Here is a 14108-nt window from a genome sequence, read left to right on the forward strand (position 1 = left end):
TTTGGCGTGTGTGATTGCGTTATAAGTGACAAAGGTAGTGAATTTATTTCACAATGCACTGATTAGCTTTGCAAAATTTTAGAAGTAAATCAAAACTTTACCCCAAGTTTTATACACCATTGCTTGGGATTGTGCGAACGTACACATAGGACTGTTGCAGAACGTTTAACACCTTATACTAAAAAGGGAATACAGTGGGACAATATGTTACCTGCGATAACATTTTCTTTTAATATCTCGCCAAGTGACTCAACTAAATATTCGCCGTACGAAGTGGTTTACGGATTTCGTCCGAAATTTCCTCTTTCCGTTTCGAAACTTGGAATAGACCTTAATTCGCTTCATAGTGATTATCATAGTTATATGAACCAACAAATAGACAAACTGAAACTAATCCGAGAAGAAGCAGTTGTTAATGCACAAAAAGCAAGTGAAATTATGAAGGAACGCGAAAATAAAAAGACAAATCTGCTCAAACTTAACATTGGTGATTTTGTATATATGTTGAAAGAAGTAGTTGGACCAGGAAAAAAGCTTCAACCAAAATACGCGGGACCATATGTTGTTCATGAAATTTTATCGCCACATTTAGTTAAACTCCGAGAAAAGGACAGTGGTAAATTGTTTAAGAATCCAGTGCATTTGGACCGTCTTGAAATAGCGTTTGTTCGCGCTCCGAATCCGACCAATTATTTTATTCCAATATCAGTGAAAAATGAGCAAACTTTGAATGAAATAGAAAAAGGAGCTATCACTAATTCCGAACCTAATAGTAAAGTCGTGTCTGACGAACCAAATAGTGAACCCTCAGTTAACAATAATTTACGAACAAGACCCGTGAGACAAATTCGTAAGCCAGTGCGGTATCGATCAGAACTAGACAATATAAGTGAAAGTACAGTAGCCGATACTTCATCATCTGAACAGACTGACAATACTTTTTACAAAGTCAAACGCATTTTGGCTCAACGAAAACGGAACGAGTGTTATGAATATTTAGTGCAATATAAAGGTGAACCTGCACAAAATGCGATATGGACCGTGGAGAACCAGTTAAATGAAGCCGAAAAACAATCTATAATAAAAAGACCACCTCCAGTTATAGAATAAGACGTAAAGAGTGATGTTACATTCTTTTCATGGACTTTAAATACCATTTGAAATTACTTCGTTAATTGATATGTTGACAATTTAATAGACATGATTGCATTTCCATATCATAGACTATAGTTATTAATTTGACAAGTTTTTGTAGTTATTTTTGTGTTTTAGCATTAGTTAAATTTTTCTTAGTCGTTAATTTGCTTTTTAGTTATAATTATAAGAAAAAGAAGAAAAAAAAGATAACAATAGAAAAATATGAAGTCTGAAGTTTGTTTTTTTTTGCTGTGTATTTGTTATGAAGTTTTTTTTTTCTTTCAATTTATTGTGTACAACTGATATTGTATTTTTGATTATTGATGACTGTTTTACACATGTAGAATTATGACAAATTTCCCTTGAGATAACGAATTTAGGGTTCAATGAGATGAAAACAAATGGTACACATTGTTATCGGATGTCATAAAATATTTTGAGAGGTCAATGAACTATGTGGTTAATTCCGGTTTCAAGTGTAAACCAAAAATGGAATACCTATTTATAAACAGTTCTCTCGTAAAATCATCCGTATTTTTATGAATTTTCATTAATACCGTTGAAAACATGCTAAGTTTGCAGTGTTGTTCATTTTCTAAGAGTATACATACATGTTACAGTGTTAGGTTATTCACATTGTTGATAAATATTTACTGTGAGTCTAAATATACCACGCAAATGATATTATAGCATTGAGTTTGAGTCTTCGAAAGTAGTAGTATTTGATGATGATTGATCTGTTTGAATAATGTTTTTTTAATGTTATGAAATCTCACTGACCATCTGAAACAAAATGGATTTGTTTTTTGTTGGGCGGGGATGTTAGAATGTAGATTGCCATGGTCAGTTATTTTTCATAGAGTTATCGTTCTTTGTATAGTTTCTTCAATATTATGGTCCGTATATTGTTTTGTAATTAGAATTTAGAGATTAGAATAGAATGTTGATGAGAAACGTTTGTTTTTATATGTGCCTCAGCCTACCCAGAAAATGTGAGCTAGCTTAACAGTTCTACCCTGCTTAACAGTTCTAGGGTAGAACTGTTCTAGGTAGAACTGTTCTAGGACAGGTTAGAACAGTTCTATGACAGTTCTCCTGACAGTTCTAATGAGAGGTTAGAAGTGATCTCCACTGTACATTGCTTGAAAGCGACCCAAAGAAATATTATAAACTGTTTCAAAAGAAGAAAGCCAAAATTTCTGATGTGTCACTTTCAGAATTCTTCGAACATTTTAGAAATTTGGTCACAAATGATGGTATCAATGGGACAGTCGATACTCCAGAGACCGTTTCCGACACAACATATGATGAACTTGATCAAATTATTACACAAGATGAAATTTTAAAGTGTATTTCTAACCTTAAACGTGGTAAAAGTCTTGGTATTGATGGTACATTTAGCGAGTCATTCATTGAATTCAAGGATGTTCTGCTACCATTCCTAGAGGAAATATTCAATAAGATATTAGCATCAGGACATTTTCCGAAATCTTGGGCACTCGCAGTGTTAATTCCTGTTTTTAAAAAAGGCGACTCGTCCGATCCAGCGAACTATCGTGGAATCATTTTAGTCAGTAATTTAGCGAAACTGTTTACATCTATTATAAATTCAAGACTAATAAAATGGTCTGAGAATAATGATATTATTACAGATGCGCAATTTGGATTTCGCCCGGGTAGCAGCACTGTTGATGCAATTTATTCTTTGTTGACACTCGTTCAGAAAGCACTTTTCAAGAAAAAGCGTTTATATTGCTGTTTCGTTGACTACAAACAGGCATTTGACTCCGTAACCAGACTTAACTTATGGTTGAAACTAGCAAGAAGTGGTATAACAGGCAAATTACTGTCTGTTTTAAAATCAATGTATTCTACAGTAAAAGTATGTGTGAAAGTTGATGGGTTTTTTTCTGAGCATTTTATAAGTTCAGTTGGTCTTATGCAAGGGGAAGTTCTTTCTCCTATACTTTTTTCGTTATATGTAAATGACTTTGAAATGGAATTTCTACGTAACAGTAATATACCATATGAAGTGCAAGATTTGTCATTATTTTTACTTATGTATGCTGATGATATGATTTTATTTTCTGATTCAGATACAAAAATGTATTGGCTTGCAAGATATGTTAGACACATTATTATTATATACTAGTGAATGGGGTTTGACTGTAAATATTGCCAAAACAAAAATTATGGTATTTAGAAACGGAGGTTTTGTAAAAGACGAAGAAATTTGGTATTATGATGGCAATGCTATTGACATAGGGGATGAATTTTGTTACCTTGGTCTACTGTTAAATTTTAACGGTAAATTTGTTAAAGCTCAAAAACATTTAGCTGAGCAAAGTAGAAAAGCTGTTTTTGGTTTAAAGTCGAAGGTTTTGTCATTGTACTTGAATGTTTTTACATATTTGAATTTATTTGATACTTACATTAGCAGTATTTTATGTTATGGTTGTGAAATATGGGGCTTCCATAAAGCTCCAAATATTAAAAAAAAATACAACTTGATTTTTGCAAAAACATATTAGGTGTCAAACAATTATGTACAACAAATGTTATGATTTATTTTGAATTGGGTAGATATCCTTTAATATATTTTAGAATGTACAAAATAGTGAAGTACTGGTTCAAATTGTTATCCACAAGCAACTGTATTCTTAAAAACTGCTACAGGGAACAACTGTATAATTTCTGTAATATTAGAAGCAGTTGGATTTATCAACTACAACTTATTATTAAACTTAGGTTTAAATGAGATCTGGTATAACCAAGACAATTTGATTATTGATACAAATTCATTATTATTTGTAAAAACAAGGATATATGATCAAGCAAAACAGACTTTGAATGATCAAATGAACGTTTCATCTAAGTGTTATTTATATAAATATATTGTCAATAATGTATGTTTATAGAATTATCTAACTAAACATATGAATTTTAGAGTGTACTTAACTCGCCTTAGATTGTCTTCTCATAATTTGTTTGTTGAAGTAGGCCGTTATCATGGAGTAAATAGGTTAGATAGAAAGTGCACTCTTTGTACTTTGAATATCACTGAAGATGAATTCCATTTTGTTTTACATTGTGACTGCTATAGAGACTTAAGGAGACAGTTTATTAAAACGTCCATCGTCGTTCAAATTAGTGCAACTTTTCAGCACTGAAGATGTAAAGATTTGCGTAATTTGTGTAATTCTTGTTTAATGCACTTAATCATAGGACCGAACTGTTATTGGTCAATACTTGATATTTATTTGCTTCTCTGATGTATTATGTCATGTTGTGTTATAGAAATGTATTTGTATTTATTGCACTGATAAGCATAATGTGCTTAAAGTAATAAAGAATTGTATTGTACATGTAATTGTAAAAAAATTGAACAATGTTGAACCATGACTTTCCATTGTTGTTGTTATCGATTGATTTACAAACTTGTGTGTATAGCAGCAGACCATGTTTTTGAAAGCTTTACTGTAATCGTTAGATAACAAACAAAATTGTTATAATATAATTATAATTAGATTTTATGAAAATTAAACAAGCACAAACAAATACACACGAAGATTATTTACAAATAACGAAAGTTACTACAGTTTGTCATTTACCGAGTGCGACTCGTACAAAATCGGTTTTAATAGTACTGCAACCAGAGTTCATTTTTTAAAACTTTCCGGAAGAACATATACCTAAATTATATATCGATGGAAAGAGGAAAAAGTGTACAATTAGAAAAAATTGGTAGTAAAAGTCCAGAGTGCTAACATTTTTGTGAAATTGAGGTCAAAGGTAAGACCTAAAATATCAATATTTCAACCACTTGGACAAAAATGAGAAAGTTTCTGATATTTATTCAATAGAATGCTACAAAAATGGTTCAATCATAAGCATATGCTATAAACGATGTTAAAACGACAAGTTTGACTACTTATATGAATAGCTGCCATTACAAAATGGTGTTGATTTGGTACCTTCTGATTTTTTTTCCATTTATGACAAAGCAAAAGAAGAGGTGGCCTTGACCTTTTCACATTCATAAACTTTCGTATTGCATATAATTTTTCACATCAATATATGACAGAGTAATTTTTGAAACTATAAATCATCAGTTGATCAAATTATTTCCACATTTTTTCTATCTTTGAAAAAATACAAAATTTAAGCGCTCAAACAGTGTTTTTAATTTTTCATCTAAAAGGTTGTGTATTTTGTGAAAATTAGTATCTTGTTATAGATAAATACATATTGTGTATGTGCAATGTCTTCACAGATCAGTTATGATACAACAGAGGCGAATGTGAGGTTTAATAAAATCATAAGTGTTACTTGCATTAATTTAGCGTAAGGTTGAGCGTAAAGCAAAGTATGTTTGGTGCATGACAATTGTCTTAGTAGGATTATCCAGACTCATAATTTTTTTAGGGAAGTGATGGAAAATAATACAATGTAATGCCAATTTGCTAATGTTGTAATTTAAAATAAGTAATTAACTTTCTTTCAAAATCGACATACAATAGCTTTAGTCTTTATTAAATAGGGATATGAATCTTCGTCATCATATTCGGATTCCGTGCGCCTATAAGCAGTACAACACACACTTCCCTTTTTGTTACGAACAAGTTCGCACATGACAGAGTTTGGTTAAAAGCAAACACGACTTTTGAGCACAAAAATTTAGCTTTGCAGGTACAAAGTTAACCTTGGAAATAATCTGATGACATTTTTCTCGGGACAAATGTTGGGGTTTATCCATTTTTGCCGTCCCGGTCGAAATTTTTAAAGAATTCAGAATGCGAACAGGACCTCTCTTAGCCTTGGTATAATGAAACAGCCGCCAACAATGATGCACTGTCAGTCAATTCAAAAGTGTTATCTTGACCTCTCTTCACTTTCATCTGACGAATTCTGGAATCAATTGTGGACTGACAACCCTGAAAGTTTGCTCGTGCTATGGAATGAAATGTTCTTTACTATCAATTGTCCCCGTGTTGATGACTATATTGTCGGCTCCATTTGTACCAAACATTCCCCTTGGTGTTTTGAAACAATGTCATCTGGAGCCTTCTTAATTCGGTCAAACTCGTACATGGCAACGGCTTTTAGGTATGGTCTTATCACTGCATAGGAAACACAAAAGCCATGCGAGTACAAAGTTTCTATCAAGTTTCGTGGCCCATATTCCCATATTCATGATATAGCTGCACGGCCAATCCCAAATGTAATGGGGCGAATGTTGCTAAAGAAACGATTGATTTTGTAATAGCCATTCATTTACGAATTTTTGTTATCTTTAGGGACAATATATGATTCAGAAGCGCCTTTGTGTGATTTTTCATCAATTAACTGACAAATGAACTGAAGAAGCGATGCGGTCATCTTCTCCATAGAAACACCCAACGAGGACATAGCTCATAGGAGATCTGGCGGTAGAGCGAAGTAACTGTTCATCTTTCAATGTATCCTTGACATACCTTGGTGTAATTCTGAAAGTCTTAATAGACTTTCAATTTTCCTGCAGCAGATATGGCATCCCCTATATTGAGTTCAGTGCTAAACTCTATTTTTGATATCCCTTGGCACCGCGGTGTCTGAATTGTAAGGTATCATAATATCTAGTTAGTTTTTGGAGTTCGCACAGGTGTGGACTTCCATTAGTACTTGGTAATGCATGCTGAAAGGTAGACTACATTTGAAAATAAATCTGTACTCGCGATTATCTTTATTATGCCATGCATGGATGAATGATAACTCAAATTAGCTCACCTCGAAAGAGTGACAACACGTTTATACGACTCAGTTTTGTGTATTTTTCTGTCCTTTTACACAAAAAAACGGTTTTCAAATCCAAACTACAAGGAGAAAACTGAGTGCGAGATTGTATTAAAGTGTCAGGTTGTGAGGATACTCGTGGGTCTGTTTAATCACATACATGGCTTTCTGTTGTTTCTTAGTTAACGGCGCAACAATATTGCCTTCTGGTGTAAGTATTATAACATCACTGGTGATTCACAACTCTTTCGCCCAGATATCAAGAGAAATTAGTTGAAGTATCACCTTGTCACACACCATATCATACTTCAATAGTACTTTCCCCCAACCGCTTGTATGCATATTAATTGCTCTGAGGTTGAACATTGATATACAATATTTTCCCACAATATCAACTAGTCATTTTCCGGGAAAACATCCTATCCGAAGGATTTGGTTAACTTTTATAAAAAGTCAAAATTTTCTTAACAAAAATATAGCTTATAACAGAAAATACACGAAAGAACTACTGAATATATTCAAATCACTCAAAAATAAATTATCTTATCATAGAAAATGTACATAGTTACATCGAATATATCAAATTCATTGTGAAGGAAAAAATAAAGGGTGGAGCTGATTGACGGATAGGAAATTTCCGTAATCAAAAAAGTTACAACTGATGTTGTTATTTTTGAGTTTTTGACATAATTGTCTAGAATTTCCCCAACAAATTTGCATGCAGTATCGCAATAATACATTTTGTCCTCCCAAATGTCAAATACTGTTTTTGGATCATATGTTTTCTCGTTTTCAAAGGAAAACGCGTTAAATTTCAATTTAAAAAAGCAGACAACTTTAAGTTTGAATGTTTTACTCGGGGATGGTGTTATATTTATGTCTTCATCATTCCGATGATCTTTACTGATATGTGCATCACAAATATTTACGAAAATAGCGGGAAATTTAACAAAAAACTTTGTTTTTGGATTTTAAGGTGACTACCTAAAATCATAAATTGAGGGGTACTCCATTAAAGGGCTAAAATACAAAAATGTGATCATAGAAACTTTTTGCGACCAGACGGAAATTAAAATATGGATATTATTCTAATATTTAAAACAATGTGCAGCCGTGTGTTATTCTGGTACATTACAATGTAAACTCGTTAACTAAGCGTCTTTTTCGAGGTTAGTTGCATATATTTTAACCCAACCTCTGTTTACGATTTTACAAAAATACAGTTCAGATTTACGCACGAGGCACTAATTATAACTATAAAACATTTTTTTTTATTTTCAAGAAAAAAATCGCCAAAATAAATACCCTCGTACTTGTTAGAAATACACAATTCGCGAAAATAAATACCCGCGAAAAAAAGTACCAATATAGTATTCAATTTTTTGCAAGCTATATGACACACAAAGGATCACTACAACACAAACGTATGTATTCAACATTGCTGGAGACAGTTGAAACGCTGATTTGATTATTATTTCTAAATTCTTTCACTCAAAATAAAAAAAAAATGTAAGGCGCTACATTGACTCATATTGCATGTGTTTCATTGGAGACAGACTGTCTGATACGGAGCCCCTTTAGTGCCAAAGATAAAATGTATAATATTTGAACGCGGGACTTTTAAACTTGTGCGCACAACTTTAAAACTTGTGCGCACAACTTTAAAACTTGTGCGCACAACTTTTAATCTTGTGCGCACAACTTTTAATCTTGTGCGCACAACTTTTTAATCTTGTGCGCACAATTTTTTGAAACTTGTGCCCACAACTTTTTTGAACTTGTGCGCATAACTTTTTTTAATCTTGTGCGCACAACTTTTAAACTTGTGCGCACAACTTTAAATCTTGTGTGCAAAACTTTTGTAAACTTGTGCGCATAACTTTTAAACTTGTGCGCACAACTTTAAATCCTATGTGCACAACTTTTAATCTTGTGCGCACAACTTTTGTAAACTTGTACGCACAATTTTTTGAAACTTATGCGCACAACTTTTTTAAACTTGTGCGCACAACTCTAAATCTTGTGCGCACAACTCTAAATCTTGTGCGCACAAATTTTAATCTTATGCACACAACTTTTAATCTTCTGCGCACAACTTTTTAAACTGTCCACATAAGTGTCAGTCATATATGTCTATAAACTTGCTTGCATTTACGAGTTAATCAAAGAGGATGGACCTGATTGTTACGTATATTATTTTGGGAATAAATCATAAGGATATACATATATTGCATTTTGTGTCATTGTAGCTTATTCGAATATTTAAGCTGTTAGATGAAGTACCATGTGAGCTATTGTCATAAATAAGCGCCAGTCGTGAGAGTCGTGGTGTAGTGGTTAGCTCATCGGAATACTAATACAAAGGTTCCTTGTTCGATCCGCAGGTGGAAGTTAGGTCCGCTGCTGTATGCCCTGAGGTAATCGGTGCCCTGAGGTAATCGTGGTAATGCGTCATTGATTAAATACGCACGAAAATATAGTTCTTATTTAGATAGATCTTAATACCAAATTTAAATGTGACAAAATACCAAAGATGTCAACAAACTTCCCAAATGATTTTATTATTTATATTCACCGATCATTCATTTCGTATGTACGTGTAGGTTGGGGATGGCTGGTAAAATTATAAACTTTTTTTTTTTATTAAAGTTCAATTAATGATCTAAAGTATTCATTCATGACAGGGTTACCTGAGGTAACCCAAACAATAACAGCAAATAAAACCTATTTAACTCAAGTTAATTCAGATCACCTTTACATATACATCACATAAACAATATAACTTCAATGAATTCCTACATTATAAATGACGAAGTTTGTTTTATTACACCATAAATGCTTATACTAGCAAAGTATCTACTAAATATTCTGTCATGAGAGGGTTACCTCAGGTAACCCATGAAATAGCAACAAGTATTATCCATTCATATCAAGTTCACTTAAGTCGCCTTTTGAATATATCACACAAACAATACACATCTATGAAGTCCTACATTTGAAATAAAGAAATTGTCCGATTACAACATAAATGTTTACACTAGCAAACTATCTAAAAAGCATTCTTCATAACATGGGTACCTGAGGTAGCCCCCGACATAATTACAAATATAACCCACTTAACTGAAGTTAACTGAGGTCACCTTTACATGTGCATCACATAAACAATACAACTTTCATGAAGTCCTACATTTGAAATAAAGACGTTTGTTTATTACAATTTATGTAAACCCTAGCAAAGTATTTATGAAGAATTCATTTATTACAGGGTTACCTCAGGTAACCCAATAATAACAACAAATACAACCCATTTAACTCAAGTTAACTCAGGTATCACCTTTAAATATATATGCATCACATAAACAATACAAATCTATGAAGTCCTACATTTTTAAATTAAGAAATTGTGTAATTAAAATATAAAAATATACACTTACAAAGTATATACTAAGAATTCTTTCATAGCAGGGTTACCTGAGGTAACCAATACAAAAACAACAAATAAAACTTAATTAACTCAAGTTAATTCAGATCACCTTTACATATACATCACATAAACAATATAACTTCAATGAATTCCTACATTAAAAATGAAGAAGTTGGTTTATAACACCATAAATGCATATACTAGCAAAGTATCTACTAAGTATTCTGTCATGACAAGGTTACCTCAGGTAACCCATAAAATAGCAACAAGTATTATCCATTCATATAAAGTTAACTTAAGTCGCCTTTCTGATATATCACATAAACAATACACATCTATGAAGTCCTACATTTAAATCAAAGAAATTGTTCGATTACAACATAAATGTTTACACTAGCAAACTATCTGAAAGCATTCTTCATAACATGGGTACCTGAGGTAACCCCAGACACAATTACAAATATAACCCACTTAACTGAAGTTAACTGAGGTCACCTTTACATGTGCATCACATAAACAATACAACTTTCATGAAGTTCTACATTTAAAATAAAGAAGTTTGTTTATTACAAATAATGTAAACACTAGCAAAGTGTCTACGAAGGATTCATTCATTACAGAGTTACCTCAGGTAACCATACCAGTAACAACAAGGATAACCCATCTAACTCAAGTTAACTCAGGTCACCTTTAAATATATATACATCACATTAACAATACAAATCCATGAAGTCCTACATTTCAAATTAAAAAATTGTGTAATTAAAATATCAATGTATACACTAGCAAAGTATCTACTAAGAATTCTTTCATAGCAGGTTTACCTGAGGTAACCAATACAATAACAACAAAAACAACCTATTTAACTCAAGTTATTTCAGATCACCTTTACATATACATCACATAAACAATATAACTTCAATTAATTCCTACATTAAAAATAAAGAAGTTGGGTTTTTTCACCATAAATGCACATACTAGCAAAGTATCTACTAAGTATTCGTCATGACAGGGTTACCTCAGGTAACCCATAAAATAGCAACAAGTATTATCCATTCGTATCAAGTTAACTTAAGTCGCCTTTCCGATATATCACATAAACAATACACATCTATGAAGTCCTACATTTAAAACAATGAAATTGTTCGATTACAACATAAATGTTTACACTAGGAAACCAGCTAAAAAGCATTCTCTATAACATTGGTACCTGAGGTAACCCCAGACATAATAACAAATATAACCCACTTAACTGAAGTTAACTGAGGTCACCTTTACATGTACATCACATAAACAATACAACTTTCATGAAGTCCTACATTTGAAATAAAGAAGTTTGTTTATTACAATTAATGTAAACACTAGCAAAGTATCTACGAAGAACTCATTCATTACAGGGTTACCTCAGGTAACCCAATAATAACAACAAATACAACCCATTTAACTCAAGTTAACTCAGGTAACATATATCTATACATCGCATAAACAATACAAATGTATGAAGTCCTACATTTTAAATTAAGAAATTGTGTATAATTACAACATCAATGCATATACCAGCAAAGTATCTACGAAGTATTCTTTCATAACAGGATTACCTCAGGTAACCCCAAAAATAACAGTAAATATAATCAATTAAAATCAAGTTAACTTAAGTCGCCTTTCCTAAATATCATATAAACAATACACATCTATAAAGTTCAAATTTATAAAAAAGTAAATGGTTGATTACAACTTAAATGTATATTCTGGAAAACTATCTACGAAGTATTCTTACATCACAGGATAACCTCGGGTAACCATAACAATAACAACAAAGATAACCTTTTTATTTCAAGTTAACTCAGGCACCTTTAAATATATATGCATCAAATAAACAATACCAATCTATGAAGTCCTACATTTTTAAATTAAGAAATTGTGTAATTAAAAAACAAATGTATACACTAGCAAAGTATCTACTAATATTTTTTTTCATAACAGGGTTACCTGAGGTAACCCAAACAATAACAGCAATTACAACCTATTTAACTCAAGTTAATTCAGATCACCTTTACATATACATCACATAAACAATATAACTGCAACGAATTCCTACATTGAAAATGAAGAAGTTGGTTTATTTCAGCATAAATACATATACTAGCAAAGCATCTACTAAGTATTCTGTCATGACAGGGTTACATCAGGTAACCCATAAAATAGCTACAAGTATAATCCATTTAAATCAAGTTAAGACAGATTGCATTTTCTAAATATCACATAAACAATTTACATCTGTGAAGTCCTACATGTAAAATAAAGAAATTGTTTGATTACAACATAAATGTTTACACTAGCAAACTATCTTATAAGCATTCTTTCATAACAGGGGTACCTGAGATAACCACAAATATAATTACAAATATAACCCACTTAACTGAAGTTAATTGAGATCACCTTTACATGTATATCCAATAAACAATATAACTTCAATGAAGTCCTACACTCAAAATGAATAAGTTGGTTTATTACAATTAATGTAAAGACTAGCAAAGTATATACGAAGTTTCATTCATGACAGGGTTACCTCAGGTAACCCCAATTATAACACCAAATACAACTCATTTAACTCAAGTGAACTCAGGTAACATTTACATATAATCGCATAAACAATACAAATCTATGAAGTCCTACATTTTAAATTAAGAAATTGTGTAATTACAGCATAAATGCATATACCAGCAAAGTATCTACGAAGTATTCTTTCATAACAGGATTACCTCAGGTAACCCCAAATATAACAACAAATATAATCGATTCAAATCAAATTAACATAAGGTTGCAGTCTTGTTATTGACTGCTCCATAGGCTTACATGCAAAACAGCTGATCTTCATGTTCATATCATGTATGTACCAAAGTGAAATTGTGATTTAATTGAAAAAAGGGGGTCTTGCCATGAAGGATAAAAAGTTACGCAATCCTGAAGTCAACTCATTTGTTTTCTACTTTCTGTTTGCTATTTTTACTATACCTCACCACTTCAAGTAAACATGATATCCTTCCACTTTCCTGGAATGATATCCCCAAAAGATGCAAGATTTTTTAAAAAGTCTATATTTATGTTTCCATTCACCATAAACCTATAAACAAACAGAAAAAAATGAGTTCAGAAAAAAATTCAGTCTACCAAATTATCTGTAAATCTCATTCTAGTCTATCTTTATGAATAACCTGACAATGCCCAGTTGTACAGTGGTTCCCTGGGGTAATATGACCATGCACAGCAGTACAATGATTCCCTTAAGTTACCTACCATGCACAGTAGTACAATGGTTCCCTGAAGTAACCTGACCATGCACGTTAGTGCAATGGATCCCTGAGGTAACCCGACCATGCACAGTAGTTCAATGGTTCCCTGAGGTAACCTCACAATACACAGCAGTACAATGGTTCCCTGAGGTACCATGACCATGCACAGAAGAACAATGATTTCCTGAGGAGACTTGACCATGCACAATAGTACAATGGTTCCCTGCAGAGTAGTACAATGGTTTCCTGAGGTTACCTGACCATGCCCATTTGTACAGTGGTTCCCTGAGATAACATGACCATACACAGTAGTACCATGGTTCCCTGAGGTAACCTGACAATGCACAGTAGAACAATGATATCCTGAGTAAACCTACCATGCACAGTAGTACAATGGTTACCTGAGGTAACCTGACCATGCACAGTGGTACCATGGTTCCCTAAGGTAACATGGCCATGCACAAAGTACAATGGTTCCCTGA

This window comes from Mytilus galloprovincialis, chromosome 8, assembly GCF_965363235.1.
Source record: "Mytilus galloprovincialis chromosome 8, xbMytGall1.hap1.1, whole genome shotgun sequence".
In the NCBI taxonomy this organism is placed as follows: Eukaryota; Metazoa; Mollusca; class Bivalvia; order Mytilida; family Mytilidae; genus Mytilus; species Mytilus galloprovincialis.